This window comes from Furipterus horrens, unplaced genomic scaffold (genome assembly GCF_987537825.1).
Source record: "Furipterus horrens unplaced genomic scaffold, mFurHor1.1.pri manual_scaffold_3, whole genome shotgun sequence".
Taxonomy (NCBI): Eukaryota; Metazoa; Chordata; class Mammalia; order Chiroptera; family Furipteridae; genus Furipterus; species Furipterus horrens.
This window is the reverse complement of record NW_028327173.1, coordinates 17,527,557-17,543,037: the sequence shown is the minus strand read 5'-3', so window position 1 is coordinate 17,543,037 and position 15,481 is coordinate 17,527,557. Positions and strand designations below refer to the sequence as shown.

General features: G+C 54.5%; 1 protein-coding gene across 8 annotated transcripts in view; it reads left to right on the top strand.

Annotated features, from left to right (window-relative positions):
• The first annotated feature begins 6,684 nt into the window (after window positions 1–6,684).
• The window catches only part of AHDC1 (AT-hook DNA binding motif containing 1), a 63,786-nt gene continuing 54,989 nt past the window's right edge, over window positions 6,685–15,481 (top strand). For 4 of the 8 annotated variants that reach the window (XR_016509653.1, XM_090268884.1, XM_090268889.1 and 1 more), the window contains exons 1-2: window positions 6,961–7,163; window positions 7,389–7,486. The gene's annotated coding sequence lies outside the window, so the exon portion shown is untranslated. Of the gene's footprint in view, window positions 6,725–6,960; window positions 7,164–7,388; window positions 7,487–15,481 lie in introns of those variants that run through there. The other 4 variants (XM_090268885.1, XM_090268888.1, XM_090268887.1 and 1 more) reach the window with 4 other exon arrangements.

Below are 15,481 nucleotides of genomic sequence, written 5' to 3'. Positions count from 1 at the left end.
GAAGAAATCATATCTGCCCCAGCTGGATGTTTGGAGGATTCTTCTCCCTCTTGATTTTGGTTAAAAAAAAAATCCTCTGGAAACCCAAGTTGAGTGACCTAAAAGAAAGGGGACAATGTGGCCAATGCAGATTGAGAGTTCGCTGTGTTCAGCCCTATGCTCGAGGTTGCTGAAGGGGAGCAATAAGATGGAGAGAGGCCAAGTGGCTGCTTAGAGAGGTGGTCACAGGAATGGGAGCCTTGGCTCGGCACACTCAGACTTTCAGGTGCTAAGGCTTCCTGAGGGCCGTGGTCTCCAGCCAACTAAACTCATAAGAGCCTGATGTATAAGCCAGAGTCCCAGTGTTTCCATCTGCCATGGAGTAAGCAGATAGGGACACAGCGGTAGAGCTGTACTGCCTGGTGTTAATCTTGCCTCCACCACTCCCCAGCTGTGTGATTTTGTGCAAGTTATTAATCTCTTCAAGCCTCAATTTCCTCATCTGTGAAATGGCAATACAATAGCTTTCTTTGTTAATACCTTTTACAAATTACTTACTCTATATTAGGTATCCTGCTAAGTGCATGCTGACATTTAATATTTACAGAACCCCATGAGGAGAAGACTACTGTATCTTCATTTTACTAATAGGAAAACTGAGGCACAACTTCGTAAATAGGTTATAGGACATAACTGGCAGAGTGGGGGCTTGAACCAGACCCTCTGACTCCAGAATCAGTGCTCTTATTCTCTATAGACTTTTCCTGGGACCAAAATATTTTTGTCTGCCTGATGGAACTCTCTGCCTGGTACCTGGATGCCCATTGAGTTAAAATGAAGGCTTATCAGGGCAGTGAACCACATGGAGCTCACCAGGCCCTTATTGCTCAGCAGAGACCAGAGCCTCCTGAGCCTGGAATCCCTATATCTACTGGTTCCCTGTCCCTCCCTCTGGTGCAGCTGAATAAATTCTCCCTTGCACCCCTTTTCTGTGCATCCTTCTGTTCCCTTCAGATAGAGCACAATGCAATTGATTAGGCCTCTGTTTTCTCAATTTCAATCACATCCTCACCCTGCCTCCCTGAGATTACAGGCGGGTCACCTTGATTGCGGTTTCCACTGTTCACAAAACCCTTCAATCGTTTACAGAACCATCTCTCGCCTCATTCACTCCCCCACCTGGCTCTTCTCCTGATGTGTGGATTTTACTGGCTTAAGACTCAGAGGGAAATTTTATTTCCAAGTTCATGGTAGGGGTGGGGAGGACACATAATTGACTAATGCTAGGTGTTTCACATGCATCATCATATATGATTCTCCTGAGGCAGTGCAGAAGTGTGATTATTCCTGCTTTATAAAAGATCCTGAGAAGCTACAACACTTGCCCAAGGTCATACAGCTGGCTGGTAGAGTCAGGATTTGAACCCAGGTTTGTGTGACTTCAAAGTCTCACGCATCCCACTATGTCACATTCCTTTATTTGATGGAGAAGCATGCGAAAGTATAATACTAACTCAGCGTCAGGCCCAAGGAGGGCATGGGGCAGATAAGGGTCTGGAGTAGCCCATATATTCTGAGGATTGTAAAAGAATCAAGTCATTTCTTAATTTAGCACACATTGACTGATATCTCCTGTAGGCTGGTTCTGCTCAGAAGGCAGAACAGTAAACAATTACAACACTTAGGAGCAAGTTTAAGTCTGTAGGCCAAGGGAGACTTCTTGGAGGATATGAAAGAAAAAGAAGTCTAATGAAGCAGCCAGAGGGTGAGATCATCTCCCACTGAGGGGATAGCATGTGCAAAGGCCCAGAGGTATGGTAGAGGAAGTCAGGCAAGTGCAAATAATTATGTATGGAAGGGTGGAGGGTGCAGATGAGGCACAGAAGAAAGTTGGAAGATCAGAGTTGGAAAGCCACAACCCTGAGTTGTGGAGAAAAGTCAGAGAGAAATCTAGGGGGCCTAGGACCTATTGGGGGGTGAGTCTATTTTGGGCCCCACTGTGATAGTACTGAGCTGGGTGGACCCACTATCCACTCCAGTAGTTCTCTCACAGATACAGTATTAAAGCGTTCCTTCCACCCATTACACACACACACACCACAACCTGGATATCCTGCAGAGGTGTCCATACGCCCTCTAATAGTTACTCTGGGTACTGCATTTTATTTTATTTTTAAAAGATTTGATTTATTTTTAGAGGGGAAGGGAGGGAGAAAGAGAGGGAGAGAAACATCAATGTGTGGTTGCCTCTTGCACGCCCCCAACTGGGGACCTGGCCTGGAACCCAGGCATGTGCCCTGACTGGGAATTGAACTGGTGACCCTTTGGTTCGAAGGCCGGCACTCAATCCATTGAGCCACACCAGCCAGGGCTGGGTACCTCATTTTAAAACTGCAGGAAACTCCTCTGGGATAGGAGGACTTAGGAGTTCCTGCTCTCAGAGCTCACAGTAATGGCGATGAGGATGAAGGGGACAGACACAGGCAGAAAATGTGGGGAACAGAGAAGGGTCCTAACTTAGTTGGGCATGACAAAGTCTGGAAGGCTTCTCTACGGAGGTGTTGCTTCACCAGAGACTTGCAAAAAGAGTAAAAATTCTGCTTAATAAAGAACCAAGAGAAAGTCATTCCAGACTCAAACGGAACTGTGCAGGTAGTAACAATTAGGTAGGTGTGATTGGAGTGAAAAATTTGAGGGGGGTTAGTGGCTAAAGATGGAGATGGTAAGGTAGGCATGGGTCTTCTCTGCCATGCACACAGGCTAAGAGTCTAAGTTTTGAGGCCATGGGAAGCACTGAAGGGTTTTGAGCAGGGGAGTAACAAAGTCAGATTCATTTTCCAGATGGAAAGTTCTGGTGACCAATGTGACAAAAGAATGGGAGGGGAAGAAGTGGGAGAGGGACAGTGCTCTTGGATACAAAGAACCATACCAGGTCACACTCATCAGACACATAGCTTTGAGCAGGCCTGTGAACCAAGCACACAATGACACCTACAGACATGTCGGTGGGATCCCAGGCTGAACACCAACAGATAGACATACACGTGCTCATATACACTCAGACACATAATTCAGGTTCACAAGTCAAAAGGAAACCAAGGAGCTGACAGTGAGAACCACACACACCCTAATGGACATAGGAATTCTCCCCGCCCCCCCCCCCCCTCACATACACAGAAACACACACACAGGGGCCCTACCCTGCCCCCCTGTCTCCCCCAGGGTCCCCCATCACCTCCGGCAGGAACAAAGCTGACCCTTGCCCTCTGGCCTCTGGCCTCTCCTCCCACACCCCCTGCCCAGAGGGAGGAGCTGTTTGAAGTCTGGGTTGCAGCTGGGGTTTCCTGTTGCCTGGAGGAATGTGGGAGGACTTGTAGGGAGGGAGGAGTGGAGAGGGGCCAGCACAGGAGGAGGGATAATGGAGGCCTGGGGGGCCTTAGTTCTCACTGTACCACATGAGGAGGAGCTTTCTGCTTTCATGGTCTCTTGGGCCCCCAGCTCTGAACTGTTCTCATCCAGAGGAGGGGAAAACCAAGGCCATGGTGGCTGCAGTCCAATGGGCCTCTTTTTCCTGGATCTGTAGCTCAGTGGCTTAGGAAAGGTCCTCAACCTCGTTTGGACTCAGTTTCCCCTTCTGTGGATTGGGATAAACCCCTCTCTAGCAATCCACACATTTCCTGACAGAATTCCAAGAGGGGAACCAGCCCCAGAACTTCTGTAGTCAGAGAGGCAGTGCCCATCTCTACCCAAGGCTCACTTCATTTTGCCCTTTCCATGGACCCCAGGGGCCTGGCTCCAGCCTGCTGTGACTTCTCAGTTATTGTCATTATTATTATATGACTCAATAACCCCTCAACATGCCCTTGCCAGTTTTAAAAGTACTTTCATATACATGTGCTCAGTAAGTCTTTTACAAGCAATGCCTGTAACACAGGGAAGGGATTACTTTTCTGTTTTATACCTAAGGAAACTGAGACTCAGAGAGGTTAAGGACATACAAGTAAAAGCAAAATCAGAACTACGTATATCTGGTTCCTACTCCACATGGCCTCCAAACCCTGAGGCCCCACAGCTTTATTCTAGACTCTCCCCTCTATTTACTAGAGTCTAGCTGTACCACCTTCTGCTTACATGGAAACAAAAGTGGTTGCAATGAGCTGAGCCCGGAAAGGGATGATGCAGGCTCTTCCAGAACTTGGGTCCCTCCTTCAAATATGTTTTCTCAGGGAGCTTACAGCAGCTTCCCTAAGCAGCTTGGGGTGGGGAACCCACTACCCTATTTTTAAGGACTGGGTAACTCACCCTAACCCTTTTACGCTATAGTTGCCGAGGCAGACATGAACATTAGACACTAGGTGGCAGCAGCAGCCCACAGGAAAACTCAGCTTGAGTCTGTGTGGGGAGACCCCACCCCAGCACAATTTGGAGTGGCTCCAAGAGAAAGACCAGCTCCCAAATGACTGTGAAACCCTGTAAAGCTTGATTTCCAACGATGCCCAACACCTTGGTAGTTAACAACACACTCTGTCTCTGGGGAGGGGACAGCTGAAACAGCCTGGGTTGGGAGGCTCAAGCTTGGAAAACCCTACCGAACTTCTATTCTCTCCCTGTGGAACCATGGGCCCTACTAGCCTTGCCCTCTGCACTTCATCACTTAACCTTTCCCCTCCCATGCCCGCCTCAAAGTCCTCTTCATCCCAATTCCCTTGAGGCTCTCTATCTCCCTGAAGTCATTCTGCATTACTCCATCCAATTCCTTCCCAAAATTTGGTTCAGAGTGCCTGGGGTCTTCATGCAGAGCCTAATAGGTAAAGATGTGAGGGGAGCTAAAAGAAAGGGGAAGCTGAGCTTCTTTTATCCTCCCCAATGTTAAAGTCTCTCCCATGGTGCGGGACCAACTAGAGCAAGATGCCAAAGGTTCATCTATCTGTGATAACTTTAGACTCAGACTTTGTTGCTGCAAGGGCCTCTAACAACTTTAACCACTACTCTCATTAATATCTGACCTTATGATACTACCCATTCAATGCATACATCTTTAAACCCAAGGCTTGCCTGCAAGGAGAAGCTTGCTTCCAAATGGAAGTCTCTTCAACTGGCAATGCCAGTCCCATGATGCCAGCCAGAGCAATAGGTGTACCATTTAGAGCCCTAGACCTATCCCACTGCTGCTGCTGCTCCCCCTTCAAAAAGGGCCAATAAAGAGTGCCCCCATCCAGATCCCTTCTCTTGCCCTCTGGGGATTCCAGACAGTTCTAGAAGTTCTAGAAGAGGAGCTTGGAAGAGATAGAAGTATAAGGAAGGTGGTGACAGGAAGCTGCATTTGGCAAATGTCACCACGTGCCTTTGTCACATGCTGGCCATTACCCTGCCTCACCCCACAAGGCCAAAGGAGGAGTCAGAAACAGGTGGATCAAGGACAAAGGTAGTGCTGGAGAAACTTCAAACATGGGGCAAGACAGACAAAGCTGACAGACATGGGCAAAGGAATGTCAGACACAGACCAAGTGGGACTAACTCAGGACCAGTCAGAGCTGGTGTTGGGAGGCACTGCGGACAGGACAGAGGCCATACCTTATTCATCTCTGTGTCCTCTGTGAGCTACACTCAGACCCTGGGAGAGAATATCAGACAGAGGCCTGGGGAGTCACAACTCCCTGACCGGCTCAGAGGTTAAGCAGTAGGCTTTGCTCTACCACTTCCTAATTGGAGGACCTGAGTCTAACAGTGCCCTCATCTTTAGAAATGCTAACAGTAACATTTCACCAGGTCTTTGTCAGACTCAAGGCCCTGTGGTGTCCAGCAAATGGCAGCAGCAGCAGTTCTTCCTTAGCTCTCCAGCTACCTCCCCTTGGTAACCAGGCCCTGGCAGTGCACATTCCCATCTGTGGGGATGGGCCAGGCAGGGGGCCCAGAGCTAGGAGCTAGGGGCTGGATAACAGATGTGACCTGAAGAGGAGGTAGGTGAAAGTGCTGAGCCCAGCCCCCTGGCCGCAGCAGGAGCTTTGAACTATTGAATTTGAATCTTACTTCCTGACACAATGAAAACGCTCAGTCGAATTCTGGAAAGGTATGCGTGTGCACGTGTGCGCGGGCAGGCGCGTGCTCGCGCTATCTGTGGATTTTCCAGGACTTTTGTGCCCTTGCCACCCTCAGACTTCTAGGAAAACTAAGAGGTGGGGGTGGAGGCTAAACCCAGAGCTCAGCTTGAGACGGGGTCACGAATGAGGAGGAGGCGCTGGTGGGGTTTGAGTTTTCTGGAACATCCCTCCCGCATAAGTTCTTGCGATTTACTCAGTAAGACACCGTTTGAGAAAGGGAGAACGTCCCCAAATTCACAGAGCCTATCCTCTCTCATCTCTTCCTTTTCCATTTAATTGGGACGCCCCAGAAAGTCTCAAGTCTTTGGCTAATCCCTTGATCCCCTGTTCGACTTTCATTCCATTCTCAGACCCCGCCCCTTCGCTCCCACCCGCAACCTGCCTCGAGCCAGAGCCCCTTGCAGGGGACAAGGAACTTGGGAAACATTCCCAGTCTTTGGGGAAAAACAGCACCCCTGGGCAAACGAGGACGCGACCCCGCCAAAGGCATCCAGATGCAAGGGCGCTGTAGGCTCCGAGCCGCGCCGTCGGAGCAGCCGCACGGCCCCGCCCGCCCCGCGCACGGAGCTGCTGGGCGGGGACTACAAGTCCCGGCGTGCTGAGCGTGCGCTCCCCCCTGGGGTTCCGGATGGTGAGCGGCGAAGGTAAGGCGAGCTCGCAGAGGCAGCGGCGGCGGCGGCGGAGACGGAGAGAGGCAGGCAGGCAGGGCGAGGGCGAGAGACGGAGGGAGGGAGTGAGCGAGCGAGGCAGACCAGACAGACAGACAGGCGGGCGGGCAGGCAGAGCGAGCCACCCGCCAGGCTGCGCTCAGTCCCTCTCGCAGCGGAGAGAGCAGAAGGCAGGAGGAGGGAGGGGAGGAGGGGGAGGGAGAGAGGGAATCCAGCTACCACCACCCAAAGCCAGCGTCTGCTTTCTGTCCTCATTTCCTTTTCCCACCCAGCTCTGAGAGCAGAGAAAGGCAGAGAGCGAGAGAGGTAGAGACAGTCGGAGAGACAGACAGACAGACAGCCAGAGAGAACGGGAGGGAGGAGGGCGGAGGAGGAGGAGCAGGAGGAGGACTACGCGGGGTGCGTTCCCTCCCAGGTTTGCAATTGGGGGGTGGGGGCGGGGGTGTCCAGGACTGTGAGAGTGTGTGCGCGGTGGGAGGGGGGTAACGTGGGGGGCGCAGAGAGCGAAGGAGTGATCGAGGTGGGGGGCGCCGCGGGAGCGGGGGGCCGTGTCCAGCGGAGTTAGAATGTGAGCGAGGCGCGAGCCATGCTGTCAGCAACAGCGGGAGGCTCAGGGCTCCTTCACGACTCCTCTCCCCAGCAGCCGGGCGCCCGCGTCGCTGCCGCCGCCGGAAGACAGACGCCCCCCAAAGCCCCTTGCCTGGCTCGGACCCACGGAGCCGGCAGCCCAGCACTCCGGTGAGTGGCGCCTCCTCCCTAGCCCTAGACACCCGCTGGGGACCTGCTGGCCGGGCTCTTTTGTGCAGCGCGCCAGTGGGGGCCCTGCGCCCCTTCCGCGCGCCCCGGTCCGGTCCGCCGGACCCCGTGGCTGCGGTGCCCGCGGTGCGATCGGTCTTTGTTTCCACCGGGGCCCGCGGCTCGGCTGGGCTCGGCTCGAAGCCTGGCAGGCAGTGCCGGGAAGGGGGAGGGGGAGGTGGACGAGAAGGGGGGGCGGGGAGGGGGGGTTCTCGGGTTTCCTGGCCGCCCCGCGGCTCCCCCGGCTCGGGGGCGAGGTGCGCGCCCAGCGCTGCCGCTCGCCCCCTCCTCCTTCCCCCTCCCTCCGTCTTTGGATTTAAAATTGCAATTTGCTCTCCAGCTTGCTGAGAATGTGGGGGGGGGATGTAAGGGGGACCGTGGGAGCAGAGAACAAGGCTGGATTTTAGGAACGGCGCTGGGAAAGGGGGGGACTGCGGAGGGAGGAGCCCCTCCCTCCAACCCCCAAATCCCAAGGTTCCGCTGGTGCTCTGGGAGTTGAGGGGCGGGGACCTAATGACCCGGAGGGGGTGTGGGGCGGAGGAGGGATTTTGGGGCGGCCAGGGCCGGAGGGGTTGGGCCGCGTGCCCGGTTACCTGGCGAACAAAGTCGGCTCACTTTTGCATAAATAAATAAATAATCACCTATCAATGTGCTTCCTCTGGGGCTCTGATTGACTCGGCCCCCACTTCCCCAGGGGGTGGGGTGCTGAGTGACAGCTGTCAGCCCCCTGGGCCGGTAGCTGGGGGTGAATTGCTGAATCCCTCTGCTTTCTGGCTGAGGGCGCCTTCCCCTGCTGGGTCCTGGTCCCCAGGCAGAGCCAGAGGGGCAGGGGGCTGGCTCTGAGTCTAGGAAATAACCTTGTTTCCTGTTCTACAGGAAAAGGGATAGCAACCCAGAGTTTGGGGGCTGGGGATGAGGACTGATGGGAGCTGGAGGGGTTCCCCAGCAGCCTGACCCCCCAGCCTCCTGCCAGGCGAAGGGGCCAGCTGAGGGAGGAAGGATGTGGGCCTTGCTGGCCGGAGGCGGGAGCTGGGGCTGTCCCTGAGGCGGCAGCGGGCACAGAGAGGGAGGAGGGAGGGGGGGAGAGAGAGAGAGAAGCGGGGGCGGGAATTCTCTACCGCAGACCCTGGGGGCCAGGGCCAGATGTGGAGGGGTGGGGAGTCCCTCCTCCCTTCTAGCTTGGGGGCCCTGAGGCTGGGCTGGGAGGGGCTGAGCGTGGTGCCCTCGGTTCTGCACCAGTGCCTGACTGGCAGGGCCAGATGAATTTGGGCCCAGGCGTCACCCTGGGAGTCAGGGCTGGGCTGCACCAGCCTGGTTCCTGAGCACAAGGAGGGACCCTTGGGGGGCCTGTGCCTGTCTGGCTGGGCAGGCGTTTCCCGCCCGACCAGTTGGTGTCAGGCGGGACTTGGCCCCAGCTCCCTGGGCAGAGCTCAGGGTGTGAGGACAAGCTTTGCCTCTCAGTCAGGGTGGCCACATTTTGTCCACTGCTGCCACCAGCGGGGCGGGGGCATGTGCTCAGGCCTGGGCAGAGTCCTGCCAGGAGCATTTGGGGTGTTTCTATTGTTGGCTTGTTCCTGCACTGTTTGGCCCCATGTGTGTAGCTTTGTGAGCTGGGGCTGGAAGTGAAAGATTACCAGTCCACCCCCAACCCTTGCTTTGAGGGGGAGGCTGGGTTGTGGTGGTGAGTTGTGGGGGACCCCCAGGTGGCATGTGCATGCATGCGCTTGCTGTGTCCCTCTTTTGAGCAGTTGTATATTTATTTTTATAGTAATGGAAAATCAAACTGGATAGTAAGTTAAATTCATTTTTTTCCCCTACTGGGTCAATAGTTAGAATAACCCTGAGACTGGTGAACTTCTTGCCCCAGAGCTCCCACCCTTCAGAGGCTGCAAAGATCAGTGAGGGCATGAGCTTTGGGGGTCCAGTGAGCACCAGTTCAAACCAGAACTCTAATCTCTCTTGGTCTGACATCAGAGCAGGTGCCCAGCTGGGCAGGCATTGGCCCCTCCCCAGGCAAACCCCCACATCCCAGGGTGTAATCTGGCCTCTCAGCAACCTCTTTGGTCAGGGTCTAAGCTGTGCCCAAGTCCTCAGGGACATTCTCCGGGTGGGCTCTTCCCCCTCCTGCCTAGGCTCCCGGACCACGTGCTGATATTTATTTTCTGTAGTAAAATCCATTTTTAATGCCGTTACTTTTGAAATAATATAGAGAGAAACAAATGTGATGTGTTTAAGTTGCCCTCTGTGAGTTTTTAATGTGATCTATGGCTGAGGTATTGATGGAAGGAACTGTTGGGCTTGGAGAAATTTGATGTCATAAAGAAAAAGAGCTTGCTATTTCTTACGGTTGCTGGGCTGGGGGGTCTGGAATTGGGTCATGGGGGCAGGGAGCCCCAGCCCCCCACCCCTACCCCAGGTGCTGTGGATAGACAGCGTAGCTTCTTAGTTTGGGGGTATGAGCATTCCAGGATTATTTTGCATTGCTCCCCAGTTTTTAAGGGGTGTTTGATGAGGGAGCTTTGGAGTTGGGGGGCTTTGTTCTCCCCACTCCACCTGCTTAGATCTTGGCAGGAAGGCTTCTAGAACCCCCAGCAGAGTTAAGTGGATGGGGAGTTTGGACTTGGAGACTAAAGGAGATTAAGGTATGGATGGGCTCTCCACCTGATGGTTGTGGCTGTGCTAGAGGATTGAGGGGCAAACTGTCCCTGACAGAAACCAGAGGACATTTGGGGGGGAGCTGCTCTGGACTGGCAGAGCCCTAGAGGGACATTGCTTGTTCTCAGATTCACCTGGAACACTGACTTTGGGCCACTCCCTCCTCTTGACTCTGTTTGCCATTGGACAGGGGCTATCTAGAGGCAGACCTGATGTCCCCGATTCCCTGCCCCCTCATTATCCCTAGGTCACCTTTTATGTATGTATGTATTTATTTATTTCTATTTTTTATTTTTGGTTTGTGGACTACTCTGTGTCTCATGCCAGCTAGCCACTCAAGACCCTGGGGGTGGAGGGTGCCATGTCTTTGTACCAGATGCCCAGGCACTTCTGGTCTGGTTGAGTAAGGTCAAGCAGACTCACTATTATGGGATGGAACCCAGCTCTGTCTCTGGGTCCCCTGGGTCTCTTGGGACAGAGCCTGGAAGGGGAAGCTAGGATGGGGTGGAGCTGGGGACTGCAGGAGGGAGCATGGGTAACATTGTTGCTCATGTCAGCAGATGCCCCCCCCCCCCCCGGGAGAAAGCTGGGTGAGAATGGGGGAGGTGGGAAGGAGAGAGACCCAGACAGCCGTTTGCTGAGTGGAGAGAGGGAAAGATGGTGACAGAAGCCAGTGATGAAGGGGTGAGAGAGAAAGCAGGCAAGGAGAAGAGCCAGGATCACAGCCCTAGGAGGTGGGGACCAGGTGACCAAGAAGGCCTAGGCATGTGCCAGTCCCCATGCCACATCCAAAATGAGCAGGCACTGAGGGGCCCCTCACCCAAGATCAGATGCTGGGATTGTTTTTGGAGGAGAGACAAGCAGATGTCTCTGGAAAGAGGGAGGAGGACAGGTGGGGGAGAGAGAGAGAAAGATTCCCACAGGAGGAGGGAGACTAGGGAGATGGGGATTCCAGGGGTCACTGGATTCATGGTTCTGCTCCAGGGCAGCATCTCCCTTCTGCCTTCTCTAAATGTCTGGGTACAGAGCAGAGCTCTTCTTTGGACCTGGGGGCGGGGCCTGAGGCAGGTCCCCTGCCCCACAGGTTGTGGGTGCTCTATGACAAGAGGCACTAGGGTTTTAAAAGTGGGGAACATTAGGGTCCCAGAAACACCAGGGGCATTGTCCAGTTGGTCCCCCTCCCTTACTTGACAGGAGGAAACCAAGTCTAGAGAGGGGGGCCACTTGCCCAATATCACAGGCACTTGGCAGGGCCAGGCCTGGGACCCAGACCCTTTGCGCTCCACCTCTCTGTAGCTGGAGAATTGGAACAGCTGCAGGGGGCCTCCTGGGCTCAGAGCAGGGCTGGAGCCTGGGGAGAGGAGCAGGCAGGCACCCTTGTGGCCAGAGCCCCCCCAGGGGAGGGGGGTGGCGCCTCTGTGGGGAGAGAGAGGGAGGGAGGGAAGAGAGGAGGGGAAACAGTGAGTCAGGCTTCCAAGAGCTGAAGATGAGAGAGCCAGCGCTAGGAGGGAGAGGGCTGGGAGGGCTGCTCCAAAGCAAGGAGAGGGAGGGGGCCCAGCCAGGGGCAAGGAGAACTCTGGAGGGAGGGAGCCCGCCCCTGGCCCTGGCCCAGCTGCAGGCCTGTGCTGTGCAGAGGGTGCTGCCAATATGGACTTTGCCCGTGATGGGTCAGGAGGGAGCCAGATTCTACCTCTGCAGTGTTCCTTTCTTTCCCTATTATTCCTCACTTTTGATCCCACCCTAGTGTCTCAGGGGGATGACTGTGTACTCCCATTCCTCAGTTTCTACATCCATTATGGGATTTGGACCTTGAGCTGTTCTGGGAGAGGGAGTAGGGGCATAGCATCCTGGGAGGGTGTTAAGGGATGCTGTCTCCAGCTGCTGGCTTTGTGCTGGGAGCACTGTTGGAGCTGCCACTGGTACAGAATAGGGTGCAAGTTCTTGGAGAAGGCTCCCTGTTGAGCCCTCTGAGTTGTTGGGCCAGGGAGTAGAGGTGACTGGCCATGAATGTTGGGGTATAGTCTGTGTGTATGAGTTGGTGTATGAGGTGCTGATCTGGTGACGAAGGTGGGCTACCAGGGCCTCTCAGGATGGCCAGTGCCTAGACAGGGCCAAAGTTCCCACGTGTCCAGAACCACCTTCCACTTGGGGTTGGGGATGACACTCATGTGATTCCCCCATATCCCTGTGGATCAGAGGCTCTGGGGAAGTTGGGAGGTGGGAGCAGCCCCTGTGGGGAGCTGGTGAGAACTGCCTGTGCAGCCTCTCCTGCCTGGAGCTGGGACCAGACTGGAGAGATCCCCAGGGACTGCCTGGAAGGAAGTATGGGAGGAGCGAGCCCCCACCCTTGCCCACTAACAGGTAGCTAAAGCTCACAGTCCCTCAGTCCCTCCTTCTCCCAACGCCTGACAGCCCTCTGCCCCTCCTTCCTGGATCCCATCATCTCTTCCTAGGGGATAAGGAAGGTGAACACTAGGGATCCCTCTCCTGCAGGATCTGGCTTTGGGGAGCAATGGCAAAGTGAGGGTAAAGGGAACCCCACCACCACCACCTCCTCCCTTACACACATAACACAGACTCAGCTGCAGTGAGGCCCTCCTTTCTCTCCTCTTTCTGCTATGGGGTCCTTGGCCTGAGAGCCCAGGGGAGGGGCCAGTTTTGCAGCTGGCTGGCCCGAACTCCTAGCTCAGCCCAGCTGCTACTGAAGCTTCCAGAAGCTGCAGCTCTGTACCCCTTCCCCACACCCTGAGCCAGGAGAAACCTTTGCTGACCTGGGAGAGGGTGCCTTGGGAGTGAGTGGGCAACCCCACTCACAACAGACAACCAGACAGATGGGTGGTAGAACAGATGGACAGAGACACCCACGCACAGGCAGATGGAGAGAGACGGACAGATGGACCAAGACAGGGAGAGACGGACAGACAGAGGTGCTGGCAGAGAGAAGAGTCAGAAAAATGGAAGGACCTGGGGAGAGAGAAACAGACTGAAACTTGGAGAGAGGGCAATCTAAGAAGGGCGACCGGGTGGCTGAGAAGGGAAAGGAGGGATATAGGGGAGAGAGAGGCAGGAAGAGATAAAAGTGGGAAACCCAGACACAGAGAGAGGAGAGACTTGAGGCTGTAAACCACAAACAGGGTTTGATGAGAATCTGGAAGGTGTTTTCTCCTGCTTCCCTCCCCAAACCCCCAGGCCAGCCAAGTCTCCATTCCTTCCACCCCCAGCTCAGTTTCCAGCTGCTAAAGAGGTCAGGGAGACAGAGAGAAAGAGAAGCAGCCCAGAGACCCCCTCCTCCCTGCTCTTTTTGCAGGGGAGGGAGTTGCTGAGAGAGGCTCTCCCAGCCCTGACCCCTACTCACAGATGTATATACCTCTGGGCTCTTGGAAAGTAGCATCTCACACTCACCACTCACTGAGTGTATGTTTTCTTGTATAAATGCACCCACCCCCCCCACACACATACTCACACCTGTCCACTCAGGCTTTGCTTCACACACACACACACATTTTGTGACATAAAAATCTCCACTTTCACACTCATTTCAAATATCAAAGCTAACTAGTGAATACATACTGATTCTTCCTTACCCATACAGGTGGTGACACAGGCCTTGCCAGGGGGTCTCAGGATATGTTGACACACAGAGTCACACTTTCACACGTGCAGTGGCAGTCACCAGAGCAGAGAGAAGGCTCTTTCTTTCTTGACATGAAGATCAGGGTTCCCAGGGAGCAGTGGGGGTGGGGGTGGTATATCCCCTCACTCTGACCCGGCTGGCCGGGGAGGGTGGCAGGGGACCCTCAGTTGGTTGGAGCCCTCCTGGGAAGTTGCAGGGCTGGGTCTGGACACAGATCAGTTGGCTTGTGGGCTGCATGGTATGAAAGAGCTGAGAGTTGCTGAGGGGGTAGGTGTGCACGTACAAAATACACACATATGTACAGATATGAGGGATGGAGAGTGTCTGTTGTGGTGTATGTCAGAGACCTAATGCATATGAGATGGGACATGGGTGGGACCGGATCCAAGGTGTGTGGAGTGCACGGGTGTGTGTGTGTGGTAGTTGTGTATGTATGTGTGCATGCATGCACATGTGGCAGGTATGTGACTACCTGGTTTTTCGGAGTCAGGGGATGTGTGAAGTGTGTACAGATGTGAAGGTATAGGGCCATGGGGGTGAGCTGCATGTGTGGAGGGTTCCATGTTATGTGGATGTGAAGGTGTGTGGGGTATTTGTGTGTGAGCGTAGGCAGTGTGCACAGAGGAGAGGGTAGCTGCCTGTGTGAGGCTGGGAGCGTGTAGCCTGGGTTGGAGGGCTCTTTTCCAAGGCCAAATGCTGCTTGAACAGAGGCCATCAGAGCAAACACACGCGAAGGGGCTCCAACGCTCACAGTTGGGCACTGACCCACACAGACGCACAAGGACAGACAGACCCGCCCCTGTCCTCCCTCTTCCTCTCTCCTGGCGTCAGTGGTTTTCAAAGGAGCCTCCATGAGGACTGTTTGCTGTGCAGTTCCCCCACTCCCAGCCGTGTTTCTTCACACAGTGATGCCCTCCAGGCAGCTTTGTGGAGGCTCCTGCCTCGACCATCTGAAGGCAGATGGGTGGGCTAGGATCTGCTGCCGTCCCCCAGGGAGCGAGGAGGCGGCTGCTCCTGGGCCTGGGCACAGGCTGAGACAGATGGACTGCTTTTCTGGACACCCCCACACAGGGTCTGAAAGTGGGCCGGCAGCCCCTAAATGGTCCCTTAAACAGAGGACAGGACTCTGCCCTTCATTTCCCCAGAGGGGCACCCACCCTTACCCTGCAGCCCCATCACCTGTCTGGCCACAGGGACCCAACTACAGCCCCTACCACCTCCTAAATATACAAAACTGCTCCCCACACACTTACAACTCAGTACCCCCCAAACACACGGCCGCTCTTCCTACAAACACACAGCCCCAACACCTCCACAAACACCTAGTCCCTCCGCATACAAGCACACCTTTCTGACATTCAACTGTCCCATATCACACATAGCGCAAACACGCACCTGAACACACAACCACCACATATTTGCAACCCTAATACTTAACCAATACCCACGTTTTTATGACCCGCAATATACCCCCAAACACCCCAACGTACACATGCACACACGTAGCTTTACCACGTCCTCAAACAAATCAGTTCCCTGTCCAGCACCAACACCTCCCCAGAAATACCCAGGACTCCACTACAGCCCTAACACTTTGCACATATGCAGACTCTGAGCCCCAACACCTCGCTAGTGCGCATTCTCCCCAC